General features: G+C 51.0%; 1 pseudogene across 1 annotated transcript in view; it reads right to left on the bottom strand.

Moving 5' to 3' along the window:
* Nucleotides 1-25,954, bottom strand: part of LOC101962537 (E3 ubiquitin-protein ligase RNF213-like) — a 91,724-nt pseudogene extending 65,770 nt beyond the window's left edge. Inside the window, exons 1-12 of the transcript XR_013429437.1 lie at nucleotides 25,843-25,954; nucleotides 24,654-24,787; nucleotides 14,958-19,463; nucleotides 10,445-10,882; nucleotides 9,294-9,466; nucleotides 8,896-9,051; nucleotides 8,388-8,599; nucleotides 6,228-6,511; nucleotides 5,406-5,664; nucleotides 3,850-4,047; nucleotides 1,342-1,573; nucleotides 680-735 (exon numbers count right to left, since the gene is read on the bottom strand). The product of XR_013429437.1 is annotated as an E3 ubiquitin-protein ligase RNF213-like (transcript). The remainder of the gene's footprint in view (nucleotides 1-679; nucleotides 736-1,341; nucleotides 1,574-3,849; nucleotides 4,048-5,405; nucleotides 5,665-6,227; nucleotides 6,512-8,387; nucleotides 8,600-8,895; nucleotides 9,052-9,293; nucleotides 9,467-10,444; nucleotides 10,883-14,957; nucleotides 19,464-24,653; nucleotides 24,788-25,842) is intronic.
* Nucleotides 25,955-26,203: the final 249 nt, after the last annotated feature.

The following is a 26,203-nucleotide window of genomic DNA, read 5'->3' as shown; positions in this document are numbered from 1 at the left end:
TTGACAGCCTGGTGATACGAGAAAGAACCCTGCAAAGTCACAGGGACTTGTCGTGCAGGGAGACCCTGTGCTGTGCCCCACGTCCAGACATCCCAGGGGCTCAGAGGAGGGAGACCAACAGTGCTGAGAGGCTCCAGGAACACCTGGGCCCCTGGTGCACATTCCTGTTCTGTGTTTCATGTGCTATTCCTCCAGGTGGCAAAGGTCACGCACAGGGGTTGGAGTAAATGATTCTGCAAGGCAACCTTTGATTTTTGTTTTAAACTGGCCCAACTTACAAAAACCATAGAAGCAAATATTTAAAAAATGCAGGACGCATACATTTGCACTATGAAAGTGATCATTTAAAAATAAATGAAAACACAAAGGCCAAAAGATTGGGTGGGAATGAAGCAAAATCTCAGCACCCAAGAGTGTGATTTGCTTTTTTGTTTGTTTGTTTTTAGTTCTGTAGACTGAACCCAGGCCTTGCACATGCTAGGCAAGTGCTCCATCCCTGAGGTACATCCAGAGCCCTATTCATTTTTTTTTTTAAGAAAAAGAAGAAAGAAAAACCTGGATGGCTGGATTGGCAACTGCAGAGGACACTGGGGCACTTGCCGGTGTACCACCCTCCCACTTTGACACGAGGCAGCCCACACAACATAGGAGCCCCATAGTAATTGGCTGTTCTACTTACATGTCCTGATAGATGTTCACGAGGTACATGAGCATTTTGAAAACATTCCCGACATGCTAAGGCAGGGAAGAGAAAAGGAAATATGAAAGTTTCAACCAGAAAACAGCTGTTATGCTGAGAGAAGGGCATGGGGACTTGTCTTGTTCTCCCTGCACATGAGACTTCAAGGGCTCAAGGGCCAATCTTCATTTTCCACTGGTAAAATGCAGGCTATAAATTCGTACCATTTTCTTCTTCTTCTTCTTCTTTTTTTTTTTTTTTTTTTTTTGGTTGGGGTTCTTTTTTTTGTTTTTTCTTTTTTGGAACTGGAGATCAATCCCAGGGCTTTGCCACTGAGCTGCATCCCAGCCCTTATACCATTTTCTTTACCCCAAAAAGCATAAAAGGAAAGACAGCAACTATGACACATGTGATGTTGACAGAGCCTTCCAACAATCATAATTAACAAACGGCTACTGTTCCCTTGTCCTCTATATACTAAACCAGAATCAACTCTGGGAAGTCAAACTTTAACCCTAAGAAATAATGACTTCTTATTTCAGCAATTCTGAGCACTTCCCCCAACCTGCCCTTCAGGACAGAAGACCCACAAGCATTCAATGTTCAGTGTGTGACCTGCTTTTACTAAGCAAGGACCTGACAATCTACTTCCAACCACAAACCTCCAAGAGATCTTCTGAGATCTTAGAGATCTTCTGAAGCCGTTGCAGCCTGTAGTGAGTCCCTAGAAAACAGTCCAGGACCCTAGCAGGCATGAGACTCAAATATTCAGTGGAGTTTTCCATATAGGAAACCAGGCTTCTCAGAGGCAGCAAACTGAACCAGGATCGAAAGAGATACTCATCCATATACAGCAACTGCTTCCTGCTCTCCATGAAGTCAAGAATCTGGCTCCTAAATGAAGAAACCAGGACAGAGACGAGGGCAGCAGTGAGAGCACTGAACAGACTCAAGACAAGGAAAAGCAAGGCTGGGAAGGCCCAGAATGCTCAGATTTTAAAGTAGATATCAATGCATCTTGGAACCAGACATACAGAGTGAATCAAATGAAAACTAAATAAAATAGCCAAGTGTATGGCACACTTGTGGTCCCAGCAACTTAGGAGGCTGAGACAGGGGGATCAAAAGTTCAAGGCCACCCTCAGCAATTTAGTGAGGTCCTGTCTCAAAAAAAAAAAAATTAAAAAGGGACTAGAGATATGGCTCCATAGTTGAGTACCCCTGGTTTCAATCCCTGGCACCAAAAAAAATAAATTTTAAAAATCATTTCCATTTGGCTTTCATTTCAAAAGGTTTCAAAACTAGATAAGTGATGGGAACAATTGAGCTCACTGCCTTTATCCCTAATGATGGCACCTGGCTCCCAGTGGATGGGGTGGGCAAGGGGATAGGTTATTCCACACATGGCAGTTATCTGTATGTGGAAATGAGTACAGTGATGATTTCATGTTTAATTCAGATTTACTTTAAGTTTTGAACTTAAATTTGATTTCAAAAACTTTTTTTTGTGGTGTTGGGGAGGCAACCCAGGGCCTCACTCAATGCCAGGCAGTCCTCTTCTACTGAGCACAGCCCAGCCCCCTTCGGTTTTTCTTATGTAGTTGTGCTTTCCATGTCTTCTTTGAAGAACCTTTCCTCACTCTAAGATGATCTTATTTAGAAGCATGCTGTTAACATATCCAGGCATGTAAGGATTTTCCAGAGAGCCATCTGCTGAGCTGTGGTTAGGAACCTGCACCCTTGGACTGCAGCACCTTCAGGGTACTGAAAGTGGTTCAGCTCAGAATGCAGCTGTTTTGTTGCATGTGCCCACGGGCACACCTGCCATGCAGGGCACTGGAGTCCCTGGGTGCCATCTGGGTCTGTAGCTTTGTCCCCAACATCTGTACCATATTCATTCTCCTGCCATTTGTTTTACCAGTTGCTGGAGAGGAGGCACAGAGCTCTACAGAGCTATGGATCTGGATCTGCTGGCTCCTCCTCTCAGGCTCTTGGTTTGGGATTGGATTTGATTCTCCACCTACACAGTTCTACTTGGTACCTTTGCTCTGGATTCCTCTGTGACTCCTGCTCTGAATTTTTTTCTTTTTGGTGGTACTGAGGATGGAACCCATTGCCTTGGCCAAGCTAGATAAGGGATCTATCACTAAGCCCCAGCCCCAGCCCTGGCCTTATTCTGGCTTTTTAAATTGGTGGAATGCATGTTGCTTAGTATTCCAGTTTATCATTTATTTAGTTTGGAGTTTTGCATCTGTGAGTACCATTTCTCCTGATGAAGCACAGTTCTCAGTGGGGACAGAAGTGTTCAAGCCCACCCCCCATCCCACCCAGGGGGGGCCTGGCAAAGCCTGGATACACTTGTGCCTTTAAGACCTGGGATCAGGGCAAGCCATTGTCTGTGTACCCTTGCCCACCCAAGACTTTCACTCCAGGAGGCCTGAGCTTCCCACCCAAGGGACACCGCAATGCCCTCACAATCAGACAGCAGAGAATGTGGAAGTACTCTGCTTTTCCTGGCCAGTTCTCTGGCCTGAGCTTTATGGCTAGCAAAAGGAGAAGCTTGTTCCAGCTCTACCAAATGCACTCATCACCCACCACTTCAGGAAAAAGGCAAGGTTAGAGGTCAGAAACTAAGATTTGTGGTACTCAGGGCTAAGTCCTGGGATACACAGAGTTGCTAAGTATCTGTCACACAAATGAGTAAACACATATTAGTACAGTCACAAGAGAAAGACTGCATAGTACACTGGCCATGCCAGTGATCCCAGTTGTTTCAGAGACAGGAAGATCATGAGTTCAGGCCAGGCCAGGCAACTTAGCAAGACCCATCTCAAAAATTAAATCTCTTTTTTTTTTTTTTTGGTCGGGGGTGGTACTGAGGATTGAACTCAGGGGCACTTATCCACTGAGCCACATCCTCAGCCCTATTTTGTATTTCATTTAGAGACAGGGTCTCACTGAGTTGCTTAGCGCCTTGCTTTTGCTGAGGCTGGCTTTGAACTCACGATCCTCCGGCTTCAACCTCTGAGTTACTGGGATTACAGGCATGTGCCACCATGCCCAGCTTCAAAAATTAAAAATTTAAAGGAGAACTGGGGATGTAGCTCCATGGCAAAGTGCTGATGAATCATTCCAAGATGTGCTTACATAAATGCAGCTTTACAACTTACTCATTTAGCAATTCTTTCTGAAACTGAGAGAAGGAGATTCCCTTGAGGGCAGCCCAGATGTCCTCAGACTGGTTCACAGAGTCCTTTCTTGGAGGGTCCAGCTGCATACAGTAGTGCAGGACAGGGAGGATGCCCAGCCAGTCGACGACCCTTGCAACCATGCATCTTTGGCACAGGTTGACCAAGTTCACTTGCCATCTGGAAGGGAACCAAGACCTACCATGAGCTATGGATGGCTCTGTCCAACCTTCCCTGTGGTCTGATGTCCCAGGAGGGAAGGGACAGCCACTTGCACCCAGCAAAAGGAGCATTACACACATGGACCGAGTCCCAGACCAAGAGTCAAAGGGTGGCAAGGGGGACAAGTTCCTGGCCCCCAACCCAATGCACCAGGATATCACAAATGCCAAAAGACACCCACTAAGGTCATTTCCACCCACACCATACAGCTGAAGTATTGAGGTGCTCAGTTTCAAACCAAAGAATTCACATAGGACCTAGGGTTTGAACCAGGCAGTCTGGCAATGGTGGACCTAAACACAAAGCAAATGTTTTTGTTTTTAAACTGGGATTGAACCCAGAGACATTCTACCACTAAGCTATATCTCCAACCTTTTTTATTTTGAGACAGGGCCTCCCTAAGTTGCTGAAGCTTAAACTTGTAATCCTCCTGCCTCAGTCTCCTGAGTCACTGGAATTATAGGCACATGCCACCATGCCCAGCTATGTTTTAGAAGGAATGGCACATGATGTGTGTTCCACGGGCACAAAAATTGATGTTTCTTCCTTCTCTCACACCCATGTACAGCTGTTTGTAGATTTCTTTACCTCTGTCTCTCTTTCATACAGGACACAGCAACTGCCTAGGTCTTTAAAACTTAGGAAACCCACAGGTGGTAAGAGCTCAGGAAAGGCCACCTGATGTTACCCAAGCTCAAACCAAACAGAAGCAGAAGAGACCCTGATCCTCCAATCACAGCAGCTCAGAAGAGGTCTCCCCTACCACATAAAAGGCCATGGCTGACCCAGCAGGGGCAGTGTCCTTCTACCAGCACAGGTGGGACAGCAGGAACAGCATCCCTGTGGATTCTGCAGATGAGGTAGGTGATACCTACAGGCAGGCCTGGGCCCCAGTGCTAAGGAATGCTGAGCGTGAAGAGGAAGGTCCTCCAAGGAGCACTTCTGTCATGTACTTTATATTATTCATTTATTTTTCCAGATGGGGTTCCACTAAGTTACCCAGGCTAGTCTTAAGCTCTTGGGCTCAACCTTCCAAGTAGCTGGGATGACAGTGTTGCCATGGTACCTGGCCCTGTGAAGCCTTTTGAAGTCAGGGTATTCAGGAGAATACTGAATTTAACAACACTAGCAATGACATACATGCCAGGAAAGTGACAGGAGCAAGTGGTAACATGACTGTGGTTTTATTTTTCCCCAGTGTGCACTCAGCCTTTCTCTGACTAGCACTTATCTCTATAGTCAGATAAAAATCATGATAAATGCCTATGAAACCTCTGACAAAACAAAACAAAACAAAACAAAAAACCATGGGATACCTCTCAGATGTGAACAGGATGTGGTGGAGGTCGCTATGCAGGGCATCTGGTGAGCAGGGACTGGGGCAGAGAATGGAGCACAGTGAGGTCAGGTCACGCTCCAATAAGCAGAGTTTGGTATCTTCCACCAGGAAGAGAATGATCAGACCCATCCTCAGTCTGCTCTTCACAGGGCACCCTTCAGGCAGGGCACCCCACTCTTTCCTTCCAGAAATGGTCTCATCTGCTTTTTCAAATACTTCCACAGGTGTTTCTTCACCTGATGCAGGGGGAAAAGAAGAGGCATGACTATGGAGTGCATGCCCTGGAGGCTGGAGGGCCCCTTGGGCAGGGGATCAAGGCCCTGAGGACAGAGAGCTCTGGGGAGGGTCCCATCTGCCCCACTTCCCACCTCCCCAGCACTTGGGCTTCTGGAGCAGCAGGAGCACATCGATGCTCAGTCTCAAACAGTGTAGTGAGGGGGTCTGGGAGGCCCCTGGATGCTCATGAGAGCTCAATGTCAAACTTTTTTGAGTGCCAGCTCTGTCTCCAAGCCACAGTGTGGCTGAAGGGGAAAGGATGGGCTCCACCTTTTCTTTCAACTCTGCCTAAGCCCGGAAAGAATGCAAGATTGGTGCTGGGAATGAGGCTCATGGGTACAATCAGGAGGAGAGATAAGGAGAGAATTCCCAAGAGGTGGTGCAGAAACAAAGGGATGGAAAGGTCCTCCTGACCCCTCTACACCTGCCCTACTTAGTCACAGGGTCTCTATATGCCTCTAGTAGGTCAGGGGACCCTGACCACCCACACCAGAGCTACTGGTGATTGGGGGAAGACTGATACCTCTTCCTCTCTGAGGCCCAGGCTATGCCAGGGCTGTGCTTTCCCTTCATAAATCATAGGCACTCGGACAACAGAGTAAAACTGCTGGAACTGGGTAAAGAAGTTCCTCAGGTTGATGGGGTTCCAGGTCTGGAGGATGCTGAAGATGCGGCCCAGCATGATCTCGGCTGCCATCTTCTTCCCCCTCAACAGCTCCTTCTTTATCTTATTAGTGAAGAGGTTCTGAAATTTCTCCAGTGTCCCAGGAGGCCTCATGCAAATTATGTCATCATATTGATGCCAGTCTATGGGTGATAGCAAGACAAATGTCACACTTAAGATCTCAAAATCCACCAACCCAAGGTACCACCCCAGAAGACAGAAACACAGGGGAGCAGCCAGGCACAGTGGCACATGTCTATAATGCCAGTGAGGCTGAGGCAGGAGAATCACAGGTTGAAGGTCAGCCTTAGCAACTTAGAGAACCCTTCTGAAAAATAAACAGAAACAGGGGAGTACAGTCAGAGGATTAAAGGAAGGAAGGAAAACAAGTCTGGTAAACTGAAGTGATCAGAACTCACTCCATCAGCTACCATGGGCAGGTCATGCCCCTGCAGAGAGAAATTCTAGACAATCCAGTGATGAGCTTAAAACCAAGTCTCTGCTTAGCCATGCAGTTCAGCAAGCCTGGTAAAAGCTTTAAACATGACCATATGCAGGTTAAACATTTCTTATACCAAAACTTCATCCCTCACTAGCAACTAAGTACTGTTCTGGTAAATGAACAGGGTGCATAGTGGAACAGCAATACCCACCCCAAAGAGAACAGCGCAGATCACCCAACAGCCACAAGCCACTAGCAGGTGCCCAGTACAGGGCAAGGGCTGAATTTATGGCTATTCTGAGGACCAACTGCAAGTGACACAATTATAGACCAAGAAAACCCAGTGACATTAACTGTAAAATAATTAGAAAACAAAAGTGGTTAGCCAAGCACTGTGGTTGCACGGCTGAACTCCAGGCAATTTAGGAGGCTGAACCAGGGGGATCCAAAATTTGTGGGCAGCCTGAGTAACTTAGGAAAACGTGACTCAAAATTTAAAAGTGAATAAAAGAGCTAGGGATCTGGCTTAGAGGTAGACCAGAGGTAGAACACTTGTCTAGCATGAACAAGGCCCTAGGTTCCACCTCCAACACTGTCAAAAAAAGAAAGAAAATGAAAAAAAGAGAGAAAACCTATAAGAGGGCAGAGAGCTGGGCATGATAGTACATGCCTATAATCCTAGTAACTCCAGGGTTGAAGCAGGAAGACTACAAGGTGGAGATCAGATTAGGAGGCCCTAAGCTACTGCACACTACTGTCACATTGGTAGGCCCTGCCACCGCAGCTCTACCCTGTCCTTTCCTACCCTGCCAGGTGACAGTTGGCCAGGGTTCATATGCTGATTTGGGCATGGCCTCCTCCCGAGCTTCTCCTTAAGCCCACTCTAGCCCCTCTCTTTGTGGGAATTGTCAGAGAAGAAGCTCCATCTTTCCTTGTGGAATTATCTGATGAAGTCCAGTTTCGCCTCAAAGCTGAAGTCCTCGGAGTGCCACTCAAGAGGATGAGGCAGGAGGGCTTCCTTTCTAGTTGGAGCCCAGACACTTGAGGCCAGCCCAGAAAACATATTTTTAAAATTCTGGGTCTCGGAGGTCGTTCAGGATAGAGCTAGGTGCCCAGGCAGGACAGGACAGCCAGTATCTGCAGAGAGGCTCACCAAGGAAGAGCTGCTGAGGGACTGAAGAGGTGCAGAGGGTTCTTTCCAAAGATTCAGCAGACGGAATGTGGAAGCCACCCAAGTGCCACCAGCAAAATGTGATGAGGACAAATACAGAGGCCCATAGGGAGGCTCTCGACACATTGTCCTGCTTCTGGTCACCACCTAGACGCCTCCAGGAAGGGCCAGCCAGCAGCTCCCTGTTCCCTGCTTTGTTCCAGAGTCTGCCCGGTACCTGGGCCCACCCTGCACACAGCCCCAACCCTTCCTTTGGCTTCATCCTCTCTCCTTCCCGTTTCCTCTCTCACCTAAGTTAAACCACAGCAGGGGCAGCGCACAACAGAGGACCCATGCAGACCAGGCAGTCTGCTCCACACAGCCCCACCCAGGCCAGGACACATGTGCCATGGGAGAGGCCCTTTACCTCCGGAGCGCAGGAGGGAGGACTTGACACACAGGCAGCGGTTCACGTGCTCGCCCGCCTTCTGCGGCTGCTCGTAGATGTACTCATACTCCACGGTGCAGTTGGAACCTTGGCCGCAGTGAAGGACGTACTTGTAAGGGATGGCTCTATCCAGGCTCTGCCTGGGAATGACAATGCTGCCCTCGATGAGGGACCCGTACTCATGTAAGTCCCTGGAAATCAACAGACACTGGCCAGTTATCCGGAAGTCTCACATCAGAAGATTTTGTTCTCAAACACCCCAGGAACATAGACCCAAAATTATAGAATGCACACTGACCAAGATGGCATGTCTAGAACAGGGAAGGGCTTCCTTTCTACTTAGAACAGAAAAGAGAGCCATGGCGAAGTGAGACAAAGAATGCATGCTGGGAGTATCAAACACACTCACCCTGGGAGCAGGGGGACCCTGGGGACTCACTGATCACCTCTAACAAACACCAAGGGGACTGGGGGCCCCAGGACTCACTCAGTGTAGTACATCTCGCAAGCGTCACTCCACTCGGGCTGTCCAAGCTCTTCTCCTCCCCTGATGAACACAGTGTGGAGCATGGGGTCGAAAGTGACATGCTTGGGAATGATGGCATGGAAATACACAGTGATCCCCTCCTCCGGGTTCAGCCAGCTGGAAGAGGGAAGGAAGCAGTTGGTCACCAACTGCTCCTGGCCCAGCCCACCTCCTCTTTCTCTACTGGTCATTTTCACACCTGGCCACTGCCCACCATGAGCGGCCAAGAAGAGGAAAAGATAGTGTGAAACCCCAACCTGGCTAGCCACCTCCCCTGCAAACCCCACAGCTGGACTTGTCACAGGGGCCCTCAACAGGTGCGGACAGCATCCCTGTGCCTGGGCGGGGCAGCCTGGTACCTTGAGGGGATGGCCTGAGTGCTGGCCTTCTGGTTCTTCTGCTCCTTCTCCTTTGTCACAGCAGCTGTGTAATTTTTGTCACTCCCTTCTGGCTTCCTCAAGTCTTTGTGTTCTGAGCTGTGTTCACCTGGTTTTTCTCCAGGAGCAGCCAACCCGTCCTTGGTCTCACCCTCCTGAAATGAGCAACCAAGCCCCAGCCTGAAAGGCTGCCCCTCAGCCATGCATCTCACAGCAGCCCAGGTGGACTGTCCAGTCCTTCCAGTCCACTTCCATGGCCTCTCAGGACCCTTCCCTAACCTTGCCTGGGCCCTCCTCCCTCTCTCACTACTGAGCACACTAGTTCCTTCCCTTGAGAACAGGCTGCCACAAGATAACCCCAGGCCTTAGCACGCCAATTCTTTCATCTGAATTTGTCCCCAGGGACCCCAAAGCTCACCCCTCATTCCCTCTAGCCTCTGCTCCCCCAGCACCTCCCTGGAAGCCTCATCCAGCTTCCCTGGCTGAGGGGCCACCTTCCCTCACGGCACCAACCATCACACTCCTGGGGACCCTCCTGGTATCAACCGTGCTCTTTTTCTCAGCTCATTTCCTGTTGCCTGGCTTGGCCTCAGTCTTCCCCCATCAAGAATGAGAGCTCCTTAAAGGAAGGCTTGATCTCCTTTGCACTGTCCCTAGCTCTCCATAACGTGCCACACAATCAGACTGAAGATGGGCTAGTGAGTGGCTATAGCAGAAGGGGCCGGGAAGGCCAAGCAGTGTCCCCCAGCCCACCCTGGAGAGAAACTTGTACCTGACACTGTTCCTTGGAAGCAGGGGGACTTGCGGGCAGCTCATTTGCTGCGACTGAACCTTATCTTTCATTTGTTTCCCAGTCCTGTTAACTGGAATATCTGGCTCAGCTGTAGTGTGAACTCCCTGGAGGAAATAAAGACCCCAGACTCCTGGGGTCTGAGCCACAGAGACAAATGGAAAGGCTGCTCTGCCCCAACGGCTTAAGATCAGCTTTGGCCTTAATGCCGAGTGTAGGGTCAATAGTCCCTTCTTGCCTCCACAGCTGCCCTCCCAGATAGAGAAGTAACGTCTCACCCACATGGCATACCAAAGGTGCGAGGGCCAGTCCCATGCCCCTGGCCACCACTCACTATACTCACCCCAGAGGCTGGGACCTCCACGTGCTGCCTGGCCCTCTGTGCTTCTTTCTGAGGCTCAGAATCCCCTTCGGACTCAGGCAGCGGGAGCCCTTGGGCAGCATCTTCAGGCTTAGGGTGGGCTTTGCAGATAGATGTGGGTGGCCCAGACACCTCCTGAGAGAGGCTCCTTGCCCCAGAGGGTGTGGAAGTGTGGAGATCCATTTCTTCCGTGTGGTCCTGTGGTGCTGGCCTGCTCTGAGCCACATCTCCTGTGGCTGCACCCCTACACTGGCCAGATGGACCAGCATGCGGGGCTTGGCTTTGGGCCAGGGCTGTGTCCTGGGACCAGGGGTGTGAAGGTGAATTTGGACTCTGGGGAATGGAAGGCGATGGGGCCAAGGAACCCTGCTCTGAGGAAGCAGTAGTGTCCTGATTCTTCCTCCTTTTCTTTCTTTTGTTCTAAACAGGAGAGACATAAGAGATATACCAATCTTACTTCTTAGGTTTACTACAACTTGCCCCACGTTTCCCTCCCATTTTTGTGTCCCAATTTCTCTGGTACAGCAAGCTTAGCTCTGCTGAACCACTTACATTGGTCATTCCTGCAACTTCTTTATCATGGGTGGAACTGAATTAAGAAACCAAGGGTGGGGGGTAGGGGAACCAAGGAGCAAGATGCCAGGCAGAGCCTTGCATATAGGGGCTGGGGGTGTCACTACAAGATTGCTCTTGGACACTACAACATTCATGGACTGTTCATGTGACACTCTTCGTAGTATGTGTCACAAGCAAGAAAACCAGAATAAAGGTGAGAAGACTGCAGAGTATGGAGGAGCAGTAAGACTGCTCCTGAGCTCTTGAAGCCTTGGAAACCAGTAACACAGCTTGTGAGGAGTAGGCCACTGGGACCCTGGCCCCAAAGGCTATTATGCTCTAGAGGAGGTGTCAGTGGGCCACTGAAAGCAAGTGGCTCATACATCCTGAGTCCTGGCTGTATGTGGGGACACCCTGCCACCCGAGACAGCTGGGGGTGAACCTGCACCTGCCCTAGACCCTCACTCCTTGCATTAAGCCATCAAGAAAAGGGAAGAACTTGGGTACATCTGTGCCTAGAATGTGTGGCCTTCTTCTGAGTCACTATGCAGCTTCCCCAAGAATCCTAGCTGACCTTCCTGCAGAACTGCTCAGATGCCCACAAAATCCCTCCAGGTACCCAGAGCACTCCTAGCCTGACTCATGCTCTTGACTGGGCTCATGAGAGTCAGCGCCCAGTGTGTGCAGTAGAAAGACAGGGCTTAAGAGACTTTTTTCTTTTTATGGTACTGAGGAAGGGACCCAGGACTTTGCACAAGAAAAAAAGATTTAAGACAAAAACTTCTCCATCTTCCAAGGGCAACCAAATCACCCAAGACATTGTTAACATGTGCAGTGACTCAGCAGTCTGGGTGGGCCCCAGGGTACTCACTTTCACAGGCTCCTTGGAGGCCTATGCTGCCCGCTCAGGCCCAGTCATGAGCATGAGATAGGGCAGTCACTGGTGGTCTTCTCCATGACACCTCAGGGTCACTAGGAAGCCTCTGAGACTGCTGGACAGGTCTGGGGTCTCCTGACCTTAATGGTGTCTGTCAGCATCCTGATGGTTCCAAGAAATTCCTGAAAACTACCACATCAAAGCAGTGTAGACTCCAGGAGGGACATACTCCCTAAGCCCTTCCCAGAGACCCTGAAATGTCAGTGCTTAATCCAAGTGGTGCTGCCTCCATACTGAGCCACTGAGTGATATGGGCCTCTGTGAGGCACAAGGACCATGAGGGCATGAGGGCAAAACAGGGTCCTGTCCCACGATGCTGACAGCATCATGAGGCAGGCTAAGACACATCATGAGACATGCCAAGCACAAATCCAGCCAGAAGGGCATGGTGGGAGGTCAGAGGCCACTCTGACTCATAGGCTTTCTGGAGAAGGTGGCAAGAGGCTGAGTCTGAAAGATGCAGAACCTCTAATCCAACCTGCTCTGCTTGGCAAGGACTCACAGGTCTTTGTGTACAAACATGAGCCCTGCCTCCTAAGGCTCCTGCTCACCCAGGATGAAAGCCAAAATCCAGCACACAAAGACCCCATGAGGCTCAGGCTGCTCACCCCCACCCAGTGCAAGCAGCAGCTCTGGAGGTGAGTGAGGCCTGGACACAGGCAGTGACTCTGGCAGCACCTGGAGGCAGCACTGAGTGCAGAACAACTGAACCAGGGCACCTCCAGGTGGGACACAGGTACATGAGAGCTGGGAGCCAGGGTGAGTGAGGACAGATGGGCTTGGGAAAGGCACTCCTCCGCCAGCTCAGCCAACACCTGCAGTAGGCCTCTGCCTTAGGACACGTGGAGCATCAAGGCTGAGGTGATACAGCAGGGAATGGGCAGAAGTGCAGAGGGGCTAAGGCCCAGGATGTGGTCCACATAAGAAATGGAGAGACTTCAATGTCACCAAGGGGGTACAGCATCAGGGATGGGGACAGGCCAGCAACACAGACAGGGATGGCTAGTCCTCATGCTAGTGGGCAATAGGATATAAATGCCGAGAGGAGGTGGGCAGTGAAGCTCCCTATGGAGGCCCAAGGGAAAGAGGCTGACAGGTGGGTGCTACATGCTTCCAAGCCCCCAGGGCCAGCTGGCTCATCCCTGTAGCAGATAAGGGCTGTGAGGAGCCAGGGGCAGGCTGCAATGAGGACAGTGAGGTCTCACCCCTGGAAGCTGCTTGACACATCCTTCCAGCAACCTGGCTACCAGAGCTTTGCGTGGGAGGGCCTCCTGGCAGAGCCACAGGGACAGCCACCTGACACACCTTTCCAGGATATTCTCCAATTCCATCCATTTTCCTGAAAATGCCATAATTTTATTCTCTTTTAATTCTGAGTAGTATTCCAGTGTGTACAAGTACCACAGTTTCTTTATCCATTTATATGTTGAAGGGCATCAAGTTTGATTCCATAGTTTAGCTATTGTGAATTGAGCTGCTATGAACATTGATGTAGCTGTGTCACTGTAGCATGCTGATTTTAAGTCCTTTGGGTATAGAGCAAGGAGTGAGATAACTGGGTCATTTCCCTCTGTTCTGAAGGAGCATCCTTTGTTCCCTGGATGAAGCACTGAGGCAGGGAACTGTGGATGCCATGTGACCAAGAAATGGGATGGTCCAGAGCACTAGAGACAGTGGCCAGGAGGGTAAGGAGGCAGTGCAGACAGGCAGAGCTACACCTGCACTTCAGGGCTACCAGCTGGGTGCCTAGATTGATCTTGCCTACAGCCTCAGGATTCATCCATGATATGAGCAATAAATTCAACATAACCAATGTGAGTTGCATTTTTGGTAATTTGGAAACAAAACATTTCTAATGGTTTGAATAATCAAATCTCAGATTAGGTTATTTTCTTCTTACAGAAGTGAAAACTAAGTCCAGGTAACTAATGTCCTAACTTCCAGGATGAAATGGATGCTGGGGTCTTGTAGATACCTGCAGGTCACCACATGGCACAGAGGACCCTCCAGGCCCATCAGAGTACACACCCTGCTTCAACCTTAGAACAGCTGCTAGCTGCCCTCTAGGAGAGGAGTGGTCAGAAGGGAGGCACTCAGCAGCAGGACCTTAAGAGGGCAGGCACCCTGGTTGGGGCTTGCAGGTGCCCTGAAGAGGGCCTGGCTATACCCTCCATAACAAAGTGGTGTGGAGACTGCAAGAAATGCAGAGGTGGTCCAGGGAAGACCCTTGGAAGGACCCCAACCAGTTAATGGAGGACAATGCCAGGGAAGTTGGTCAGTGACAGCCCCCTGTGTACCCACACCCTTTTGGCCATACCTGAGCAGCAGCAGGCCACTGATTTCCAATACAAGCACAGCCTTTTTTGGCCATACCTGGACAGCAGCAGACCATTCATTTCCAATACAAGCACAGCCCAAATCCCTGATGGACAGAACTGCAGAAGTTCAGGTGCCTCTGGAGGAAGGTCCATACCGGGCTTCCAAACTTACCAGGGCCCAGCCCGACTCATGTGTGAAACAATGTGTGACCATGGTACTCAGGACAAACCATAGCCCTCCATGAGTGACCGCATCCCCCTGCAGGGGTGAAGAGGCTCTGCTTTCCTCATGTGCATAGCACCTTCATTACACAAGTGAGCTTCTTGTGTTGTAGTGAACCTGGAACCCGCCCAACCAATGCTCTGGAAAATGACAGGGCAGGATCTGAACCCCAAGGAGCAGACATCAAGCTCAGTAGGGTACACACCATACCACTGGTGTCTCAGGCACAGACTGCTGATGGGCCTGTGCCCAACTTGGATGCCACCTGGCTGGTAAGTAGACCCCTGGGTGGCCTGTGGATGTCAAGGGAGAGATTTCCACAAGAAATAGAAGCTGGGAGTCAGGGTGAGCAGGAAGGATGTGCAGCACAGAACAGAAAGATGGCATCCCCAAAATGACCTGCCACAAGGTCCAGCTATTCCAGGGCTGGTGGGAGGCTCTGCAGCCAGAAACACAGACTACCTGCTCATCGTCCGCAGTGAAGGTGTCCAAGGCCTCACACAGAGCAGCCTCATTCATTCTCCTCTTGCTGGGAAGGCGCTGGGCAGCTGCCTGCTCACCAGGTACATCCTCTATGGCATCTACAGAAGGTCCAGAGGCCACTACCTGTTGAGACATGACCCCTTCAGACAGCGCAGGGTCACCCACATACCCTGAAGCCCTGCCCCAGCCAGGCCCAATTAGGGAAACCTCATGGAGCAGGGAAAACACAACACAGAGCCCAAGGCAGCTGAGGCCAATAAGAAGGGGGATGCAGGTGGGCAAATCAGGTCCTGGTCCCCTGGAACGTCCACCTGAACACCTGGGCCCCTGCTTCCAACAAATACAGCTGCAGAGGCACCAGAGGGGGCAGGTCATTCCAGACACCCAACGCTCAGCCAAGCACAGCCTTCAGAGCCTCCGGAGGCCAGGTGTGCCTCCACCAGGAAGCCTCTGTTAAATCATACCAGCAAAAGGCTGAGGAAGAGAAGCCACTGAGGGCCTAGGGCCACTTGGAGCCTCCCACCTGACCCACTCAGGCCCCTGCTAGGTCGCTTCCTTGCTGCCGGAAGAACAAATCTCCAAGCCTCTGGAAGGATGCAGAGCCAGCAAGCAGGAGCCCACAAGCCAGCATCCAGTGGCCACTGAAGAAAGGGCCAGAAGGAGGCTGGCCACCTCCCCATGGCCCTGTGGACCAGAACACTCTCTTGAGCAGGTGGTAGGACATGCTCAGTTCTGCTGGGGAGGGCTGGGAAGTGGCTGGTGACTTCATCCTGGCTTCTGAGGTCCAGGCCACCCCCAGGCTCTGCCCACCTCCTGGGAACATCAGGTCTTAGCTCAGAGACCTTCTCTCAACAGCAATACCAGCTCCGGCGAAGCATGATGCAGGCTCACTATGGGACTGGGAAGCCACTGCCCAGAGACCCAGAGACACTTACCGTGCTCACCTGTGCACTTAGCTCCCAGTTTCTTTCAGTTACAGCTTCTGCACCTTCAAGCATGTGTTTTAAATAAATCTCCTGTGACAACACCACACACAGTGTGAAAATCATACAAAAATAGACAGTTTGGAGTGGTTTTGCTGCTGTTTTGTAGTGCTGGGGCTGGAACCCAGGGACTCACACATGCTGGCAAGTGCTCCACACGGAGCCACACCCCTGCCCCAAACATTTGAAAGTAAACACTCAACAATGTCGTCAATAACTACCGGTACTACGCTCCCACTTCATCACCCCAAAGGCAACCAATCTCACAGTGCCCCCAACCCCTGCCAATTCTGAGCTACTCATCTCTCTGGATGAGCTTGTTCTGCATGTTTCCTATAATAGGCCTCACACAGTTTGTGCCTTGCACCTCGGGTTCCTCCTTGTAGCACTGCTTGTCTGAGGTCCACCCTGGTTACAGTTTGGATACATACACTTCCTTCTTTATTATGGCTGACTGATATTCCACCGAGTGTATACAGCCTAAGTAGTTTACCTGCTGTTCACCCACTGAGGACAACCTGGGTTGCTGTGCCACTGGACTGCCATGGCTCTGCTGCTCTGAATGTGCAGACAGGCATTTGTTCAAACACCCATTCTCTTTTCTCTTGGATGAATACTTAGTGGAACTGCTGGGTCATATGGCATTCTGAATTTAACTTTCTGATAAGTTGTCACACTGCTTTACAGAGTAGCTGTAGGACTTCACATTCCCCACAGCATGACACCACAGCTCCAACTTCTCCACCTCCTCACCAACACCTGTGATTTGATACTTTTTATCACAGCTATCCTTGTGTGTTTTAGGTGGTGTGTCAAGAGGTTTTGCATTGCACTTAACCACCAATGAGTGCTGATGCCTTTCACAGGCTTCTTGGCCTCTTGTATATTTTCTTTGGAGAAAAGCTTTTGCAACCCAGGTGTGGCAGTGCATAATTGTTATTGCAGCTGCTCCAGAGGCTGAGGCAAGAGGATCTCAAGTTCAAGGCCATCCTGGGTGATTTAGTGAGACCATCTCCAAATAAAATAAGGACTGGGATGCTGTTCAGAGGTAGTGTTGGTCTAGCATGCAGGAGGCCCTGGATTCAATTCCCAGTTTAAAGAAAGAAGGGAGGGGAAGGCAGGCTGCTTCAGGCAAATCTTTTGTCCAGAATTAAGTTGGACTGTCTTTTTGTTGTTGAGTCATGAGTTCTTTATATATCATGGATACTAACCCCTTATCTGATACATGATTTACAAATACCTCTTCATTCCATTGGCTGCCTTTTCAGTTTTTCTTCTCCGCCTCTAAATGAAAAAAGTTTAAATTTTGATGAAGTCAAATTTTTCTACTTTTTCCTTTTGTTTCTAGTGCTTTCGATGCCACAATTAAGTAAGTTTTGTTAAACATTTGGTGACCAAATGCTAACTCTATGATATTCCCTCAAATTGAGTTTTATTTCTATAAAGTCATCAGTAATGTCTTCACCTTCATTTCTACTTTAGTTTCTCTCACACCTTTTAAAAATATATGCTTTATTTGTTTATTTATTTTCATGTGGTGTTGAGGATGGAACCCATGTGCTAGGCAAGGGCTCTACCCCAGTCTGGAATCTTTGCTCATTGGTGTTTTGCAATTGCACACATTGATGGAGTTTGTTGTTGCATATTGGTGCATGCAATACACAATGTAACAATACCATTTTGCCAGGATTCCTCCCCAGCAGTTCCCCTCCCTCCCCACCTCCCACCTGCACCTTCTTTTCTTCCACTGGTCTCCCTTTGATTGTCATGAGGTCTGCCCCCACTTTCCTTTCCCTTTTTGTTCTATAGCTTCCATATAAGAGATAAAATATAGGACCCTTGACCTTCTGAGTTCTTTACATATTATCTCCTTTTTTTTTAAATTAGTCTAAAACTTTATGGATCTTGTTGGTCTTTTGAAAGACTCAACCTTTTGATTCATTGTTTTTTCTCTGTTGCTCTTCTATTCTCTCCTTTTCAAAAAATCTCTGCTCTAATATTTAGTATCTCCTTCTTTCTTTGTCTTTGGGTTTAGTTTCCTCACCTTTTCCTAGTTTCTTAAGGTATGAAGTTGAGATTGGACACAGGGCTCTTGTCCTCAATCGTTATCTTGTTTCATCTTCTTTCTTTTTTTTTTTTTTTTTTTTTTTTTTGCTACAGGGTCTTACTAAGCTGCTGAGACTGGCCTTGAACTTTGGATCCTCCTGCCTGGGCCTCCTGGTCACTGAGATTACAGGCATGTACCATTGAGCACAGCTATGGTTTCTGGCTATTACTCATTTTTTTCTTCCACAAAGATTCTTCACTTACTATATGAATGTTTAAAAAGAACCTTGTCCTGCTGCGCAATGCAACATGTTTAATTGCCATGCCCTAAGTGTCTCTGCAGTGACTCTCACTGGAGGTTTCAGCCAAGCCTTCAGTATCCCTCTTCCTTGAGGAAGAAGTGACTCCAGGGAAAGGACACAACCATACACCACACACACATACCTCTTTCCTCACACACAGGCCTTGCACCCTGACACACATGCACAAATCAACACTCACCTCACACACACTACATACACCAAACACTACACACATATACCTTCCCCTGCAGGCATCACATATATTGCACCCCAGTGTGTCACTGCCACACTCCGAACCACAGAGCACCCTCTGCAAGGAACCTCACAAACCAGACCCAGCCCAGGAACAGAAAGCCCCAATCCCCTCCATGCCCAGGAGGAAGCCTGGGAGCAGGTACCCCACTCTGGGTGTCTGTGAGCTGGAGCTGAGTCATGGAGCACACCTAGTGCTCCTGAACACCTGCAGGGAGATCCCTCTCAGAAGCCTCCTGGGGCTCCAGTGGGTTCCTCTACCAAACAATAATTCCCCAGTGCCTGACAACTCCCAGAGGCCAATGGGACCCCACTCTGACGAAGAGCACCTGCCAACCAGGGAGCACCCACACACAGGCCCTGCAGCACAGTAGAGGTGCACCCAGCCCATACCTCAACACGTAGACACAGAGGATAGTGGGACCCACACATGGCCCAGCCACAGCTCCTGAGACACCCACATATTTGGTCTAGGGCTGGGAAAGGAAGGTGGAGACCCAGGGCCTGAAGCCTGTAGACTCCTGTGGGGATGGACCAGACACTGGGGCAGCCAGGCCACTGCCCATGTGGTAGCATTTCTATGGCCAGCTGGACTTCAGTGCAGTAAGTTTGCAGGGAAAAAGTCGGGCAGCAGGGGACACATGGAGGCAGTGAGGGTGGCTCAGACAGCCCAGCTTAGCCACCAGGGAAACAGAGCAGAGGCAGGGATGGGTGGAGGCAGCATGGCTCACTCACTCTTTGGATGGTCCAGGACCCTTCATCGGAACTGGGCTCAGCTGCATTTTCCTGCCAATCACTGGAGCCTGGGGACAAGCACAGGTCCCCATCTTCCTTCAGCACTTCCCTGCATTCCATCTCTTCCTTCAGGGATTAGGCCACCAAGGAGTTATTGTTCTCAGAATCTACACAGGCAGGTGAAGGACAAGTCAAATCATGGAAAAGGCAGGGAGCACCAGAAGGCCACACTGGGACAACCCCTGCAAGATCAGCCCTATCCTCCCCCAAGGCCCTGGTGTGGTTTCTGCTAACAGCCAGACAGGATGTGGTCAAGGATTCAGCCCCAGCTGCAAAGAGCGAATCAGACAGAAAGAGCCTGGGCTGGCAGGTGCATGTAACCCAGCAACTGGGGAGGCTGAGGCAGGAGGATTCCAAGTATGAGGCCAACCTCAGCAACTTAGTAAAGCCCTGTCTCAACATAAAAATAAAAAGGGCTGGGGTGTGGCTCAGTAATAGAACACCTCTGGGTTCAATCACTATTATCAAGGAAGAAAGAGAAAGGGGTGGTGCAGGAGAAATGGAGAGGAAAAGAAAAGAAAGAGTCAGGGCAGGGCCAATGTCCACAATATTCCAGCTCTGCAGCTCTAAAACAGAATCTGCCCTTTCCTTCCTACAAGAAAACTCCCCTTCCTCAGGGGCAGGAAGCCTCAGTCCAGGTACCTCCCAGTGGAGGCCTGCCTCCCTTATCCTAGCACTATCCCATCCATCTACCCTCTTGTCTATGGAGAACGTCACCTGACCAGTTATGTCACCCACAGAGTCCACACACAGCCACTCAAGATTGTATACCTGAGCCCAAATTTAATCCTTCGAAGACTCTCTCTTGTCAAACCTGGGTCTTGATGACATGGTGCCATTTCAAGCCTGTGCCTGGAACCTTCTCTGAGCTGACTGCTCAAGGCCCAGGTCTGCTGGGCTCCAGGTATTCCCTCCCCTAACCCCTGCTCTCTTTCCTCTCCCAGCTCTTTTACCACTGCATCTCCTCCCTACACATTCTATGAAGACCTTAGGCCCAGAGTGCTGGAGGAAGAAGACCCTCAGTTACACATACTAAAGGAGGCCCAAATGCAGGTCTCAGACCCTATACCAAGTCCTCCTGCAGGACTCAGACCCTATGCTGAGTCCCTGTGGAGAACTCAAACTCAACACCACCCACATGCAGGACTCAGACCCTATACCAAGACTTCTAACTTCCCCCACACAACACATCATTAAAAAGTTGGAAAATTTTCTGCCACATACCCTACTCCCAGACCACTTTCCTTTCACAGCTAACACTTAACAATAAACCCAGGATTCTGACGGGCCTCTCTCCCATTATACCAGCTGGATGGGCAACCTCATCCAGTCAGAACCTGGCATCTTCTCTGGCCCCAGGGACAGAGTCAGGAGCTCCAGAGCTCCTACTGGAGTTGGATAAACCCACCCTCTCCTGGGGGGGCCACGATGATGAGCTGGATGTTGGACCTTGACCAACATGAGTTTCACCTGCAGCCTGAGGAAACAGCTGTAATGTGCAAAAGGGTTGGGTTGCCAGGACCAGAGAAAGGAGCAAGACCCTAGGCATACCCAAACTTTCAAGCTAGGTCCTGGCTTCCTGTGTTCTGCAACACAAACAGCCCCAGGGACTGTAAATCTCAACAGGCAGTCCAACAAGAACAAATAAAAGTGTCCATCTGATTTCCAAAAGACATCTGGCTTCCCTGTTAATGGAGATTATAATTGGATCCACAGGTGCCACTTCTGCCCACCCCACTGGACTATGAACAAAATGAAGCACCCCCAGCACTGGGGAGGGGAGGGTGGAAGAGGAGATGAAACCTCAGGCACACTGCAGCCAAGGCAGCTAGAGAGGCTGGGGGCTAGCAGAGGTTGCCCTGGTAAGCATTCAGTACTGGGGTGCAGGAACATGTTCTCTAGACAGACTGGCCAGGAGCAGGAATCTGTCTAGGGAAGCAGCCCAGCAGTTGCAGGTGGCTGGGCATAGCCAGGCCAGGCTGCCCACAGCTTCAGACCCTGCCAGGTCAGAGCATTCCATCTGTTCAGCACACCAATTTCCTTAGAAATACGAGGAAGAGCTGGACACAGTGGCAAAAACTTGTAATCCTAGTAACATAGGAGGCTGAAGCAGGAGGATCACAGGTTCAAAGCCAGCCTCAGCAATGAGGCCCCATCTCAAAATAAAAAAATAAAAAGGGCTGGGGATGTGGCTCAATGGTTAAACACTCCAAGACCAGAAAGTGTGTAAAAGCTCACACCAGCTCACTGACAGTAGGCAAGCTCCAAAGGCCCCTGAAATGCTCCACTTCAAGAGATCAAATGCCAAATGTATGTTATGATAATTCTGTGACAACTCAAAAGCAAACACACCAGAGCATAGCACAGCAGGCTTTGCCAGCCCATTGTGTGGCAGGTGCTGGGGGCAGAGGGGACCAAAACTGAGACACCAGATGCCACAGCCCAGGCCTCTTCCCCACCTGGTGAACATCCACTCCCTCCCAGGCTGGGCCTCCAGTGGAGTCCCCTGGGAGACTTCAAGCAGAAGGGACCTTGCTATTTGGACTTCATTCTTGTTAGATGGGGTCTTACCCACTCATGCCAGGGACTGGACTGAACCGCACCCACCCTGGGCCTCAGAGTTAAGGCTGCTTCCCTCCCAAGTGGTGTTCACCATCCTGGCTCCAAGAAGCACACTCCCCACCTCCCAGGAGCCTTGATGTTCTGGGGACTCTGAACTTACTTCCTCCATCATAGAAACATACATCCTCCAGGAAAACATAGAATAAAAAAGAAATACGCTGCCTGGACCGTCACGCCTCCTCCAGGAACCTCCCAGCACTGGGGAAGGAGTTCCAACTGGGTCCCTGGGTACCTGGGCAGGAAAGGGGGGCCCACACCTCTCAAAGCCCTCACCCCACCCCCACCCCCTGCCTGTGCAGAGACCCCAGGTTTCCCCCCATGCCTTCATCCAAGGGACCTCTAGGCCTGGGTACCTGGCAGAACACACCGGGGCCTGGGATTCCTACCAGTAGGTGAAACCACCTGGAGAACCTCCAAGTGACTGAGAGGAGTGGCCTCCCTCTGCTGCAGTGCCAAGTCCCCAGTTCCTGTTTCAGCTTCAATTCCTGTAAACAGTTAATCCCAGGTGTGAGGAAGCCAGGGCTGGCACTTCTGCCAGGCTCTGGCTTAGGGGAGGTGTCAGGCCACTCTGCCCTCTCTCCCTACCTGCAGGGATGGGCACCCCCTGGAAGGCAGCCCCTGGTAGTGTAATGGATGACAAACCCAGGCCTGGGTATAAAAAAACTATAAAAACACTGCGATGAGAAGTAGTGCCTAGAAAAGGGAGGGTTCCTGCCCTTTCTAGTCAGTTATCTCCAGGAAACCTGGTTAATAGAATAGACCCCTATATTTTGCCTTTTGGAATGTAAATAACTCCCCTAGGAATATAACTTCTCCCCTTTGAAGGCTCAGGGACATGGCTAGAGATTTGCCCTTTGCTGCTTCTTCTTTGATTCCTGCCACAGTAGGACTCCAGTATGAGAAGAATCAGGGGCATTTGATAAAAAGGCCCCATGTCCCTGTTCTCAGGAAGATCCCTCTTTGTTCTGGTTCTGCTGGCAAGTGGTTCTGGGCCCATCCCAGGCCCTTGCCAAAAATAAAAAGGGGCAGAGAGCAGTGGCCTTTCAGGGAGGCTCTGCAGCAGGATGAAGGTGGATTGCCACTTCCCAAAGGGATGGGGACTAAATGAAGCCCTTCAGGGTGCTGTGTCTGCCCCTTTGGCCCTTTTCTGGCCATGGTCAGGGAACCCCTTGTCTTGTCGCATCATTGATTTTAATACCAACCCCACAGCAAGCCTCTAAAGACAGGCTGGCACTGTTTATCACTCAGACCAGCACCCCTTTTCTCCCTCAAACCAGGACCAGCAAGACCTCAAACACAGTATTCAACCTGCATGTGGGCTCCAGAGGGTTCAAGTCCTATCTCTTCCTGTTACTAGCTGTGTGGCTGTGACAAGTTACTTAACCTCTCTGTGCTTCACTCTCAGCATCTGTAGTACAGGGATTTATAATAATGTCATCTTTAGCACAGTGCTGGGAACATCACAGTAAGCAGCTTGGCTTTTTTAAAATCTCTGGGACTGCAAACCCTCCACCCCCGCCAAGGCCCCAGCTGGCAGATGTTCTTCCTGATACCCAGGGGTGGGGAACCCTGGCAGGCTTCACCATTCCACAGCTCTATCTTCACAAGGCAAGGAATCTACAACCACTCAGGATCACCAGGTGCATCTGCCCTAGGCCCAAGGTACAAGGTCCAGCTAGGTTCCAGAAGAAAAGATGGACTCCAAATCTCACTGTAATTCAAAGCCCCTCCTCAAAGAGCCAGAGACAAAACACCAAGGAAGCAAAAATCAACCAAAGAAAGCAGCTGCCTTCTCACACCTCCTGTGGCCCAAAGAAAGCACCTGAAAATGAGAGCGTGCCCAGGCAGAGCAGGGGGAGAACCCACTCATACCCACTCACACCCATGACACCTGCTCAACGGACTAAGGGTCAGCTGTGGGCAAGCAGCAAGTTGAAATAAGGACTTTGTTCCCACTCAAGCACAGGTGTGTGTGGCACATCTCCAGAGCACATGTGTGGTCCTCTCCCAGGCCCTCCCTGCTATGCACAGGTTGCAGATTCAAAGGGTGCTCTGGGTGTCCTTGGGGCTGGGGGGGAGCAGTGCTGCCCTCTGGGAGTGCTGTGCTGCCCTCTGGGAGTGCAGTGCTGCCCTCTGGGAGTGCTGTGCTGCCCTCTGGGAGTGCAGTGCTGCCCTCTGGGAGTGCTGTGCTGCCCTCTGGGAGTGTTGTGCCACTTAGGCTCTGGGGCAGTGGGACAAGAGCAGGGGAGATAGTTTCTCTATCCCTGTCTTCAGCAAGGAAGACCCATCTGACAGCTGGTGCCCTCCTGTCCCTCCATCGACAGCCTGGGCAGGCTGTGGGGACCCTCCCAGGGCATTGCAAACCCACAGAGCCCTCCCCCTCCAGCAGCCTCAGAAACCTCCCAAGATATCCTCTGGAATATCCAGGGCCCTTCAGCTCAGCCAGAGGCTTTTCATCCCCAAAGGGGACTAAACTCCAGTTCCCTCAAAGAAAAGAGATGGGAAACTTTAGGCAGGACAGATGATGACTCCAGTAAAGAACCTCACAAAATTACTTGAGGAAAGGGCCCCCTAGGAAGAGTTCTGTGGGGGGAGGGGCCAGGCCTCCCTGAGGCTGCAAGCTGGCCCTGCTCCCATCTGCCTGGAAGGCACAGATGCCCACACTCTCCACTTACCCCAGTGCCTCTTGGGATTTGTCTGGTCCTGGGGCTGTAGGAAGCAGCCTCTCTTCACACTGGCTACAGAACTTGGAGGCCTCCTGGCAGGAGATGTGCTGTCTCTGGCTGGGGGATTCTCTAGCCCTGGAGGTCTGAAAGAGAAGCAAGAGTTCCCAAGGTAGCAGCTATAAACTGTGCCTCCTGTCATGTGACCATAGTCCCATTTAAGTTTCATTTTGTGAGAAAGTGAGATTGCTGTAGCCAGAAAGTTCCCCTGGCCAATGGAAATCCAGCAGCAGTCTGACTCCTGTGGCTGCTCATGGTCATTGCCCAATCCCAAGTCCCACTCTACCCTGGATCCCCTTCCATCCAGAAGCCCCCTTCTGTCTGGGCCATCACCCAGGGAGGCTAAGACTGCAGCTCAGACTGCAGGCCAGGCCAGCTTGCCAGACAATCACTGAGAACTTGGGGGAGGTGGGCAGGGAACTCAGGTGGACCTTCAGCTATGGAAGAACCTTGGCCTAACACAGAAGACCCCTAGGCAGCCTGCAAAGCTGCTTGGAAAGCGAGCCTTTCTCCTAAAAGTTACTACAGCGGTTACAGAGGCGGAGCCTCAGGTCTCAGATCCCCCGTCCCGCTGCGCTAAGCGCTCTAGCTGCAGCCTTTTCACCCCAGCTGTGCTGTCTGGGGGCTCCTGCGCGACCCCCGGGCTGGAGCGGGACACAGATAGGTGGACTGTCCTCCAGGGATGTCGCACCATACCCAGGAAAGGCCTGCAGCCCCACCGCCTGCAGCCCCACCGCCTGCAGCCCCACCGCCTGCAGCCGGAGAGCTGGGGTCCAGACAGCGCTGAACCACATCCCTTCGAAACCGAAACTTTGAACCAGCAGGAAGAGGCGGCCTGCGCTTAAGGACGCAACACTGCCCCAGGGCCTCCTCACCACCCGGCCTTGCACCCCGACCCGTGGGACCTTAATTACCCACTGGACAGCATCCAGCCCAGCGAGACTCATAACCCGCACCTGCATCCCGCATCACCTTCTCTAGAGGTCTCTGGCGCCCAGGAGACTTATATTCCGCATCCCCGCAACCTACGCAATGGAATCCGGTATCCAAGGAGTGTATCCTTGCCACAGGGACCCTTGGCACCCACAAGACCCGCAGCCCCCCATGTCTGAATCCTGCCAAGCGAGATCCCGTCACCTACCCGCTGGCACCTACAGCGCAAAGAGCCTAGCCACGGTCCCGCGCTCTTTTCATCCATAGGTCATGTGCCCCGAGGCACCTCCTCTCAGCCAGCCTCCTAGCCACTGCTGGGTATGTAGGGATGTGGCCGGAATTCCCCACCACGTGATACCCCCAGAGGGCCTGGCACCCTCCCAGATCACTGCTCCTTCCCCCTGGGAGACGTCCCCTGCCGCTTTGCGCCTGACAGGTAATGGAGGAGGCTCTGATCCAGATTTCCAAGGGCTCCAGGTCCCCGAATCCTCCTCACACCCACCAAGGGCCAGGAGAGCCTTGGGATCCTCCCATCTCAGCCTCCAGAGTGGCAGGGATTATAGGTGTGG

The sequence above is a fragment of the Ictidomys tridecemlineatus genome, chromosome 13 (genome assembly GCF_052094955.1).
Source record: "Ictidomys tridecemlineatus isolate mIctTri1 chromosome 13, mIctTri1.hap1, whole genome shotgun sequence".
In the NCBI taxonomy this organism is placed as follows: domain Eukaryota; kingdom Metazoa; phylum Chordata; class Mammalia; order Rodentia; family Sciuridae; genus Ictidomys; species Ictidomys tridecemlineatus.
The sequence above is the reverse complement of the archived record's forward strand: the minus strand, read 5'-3'. Positions and strand labels throughout refer to the sequence as shown.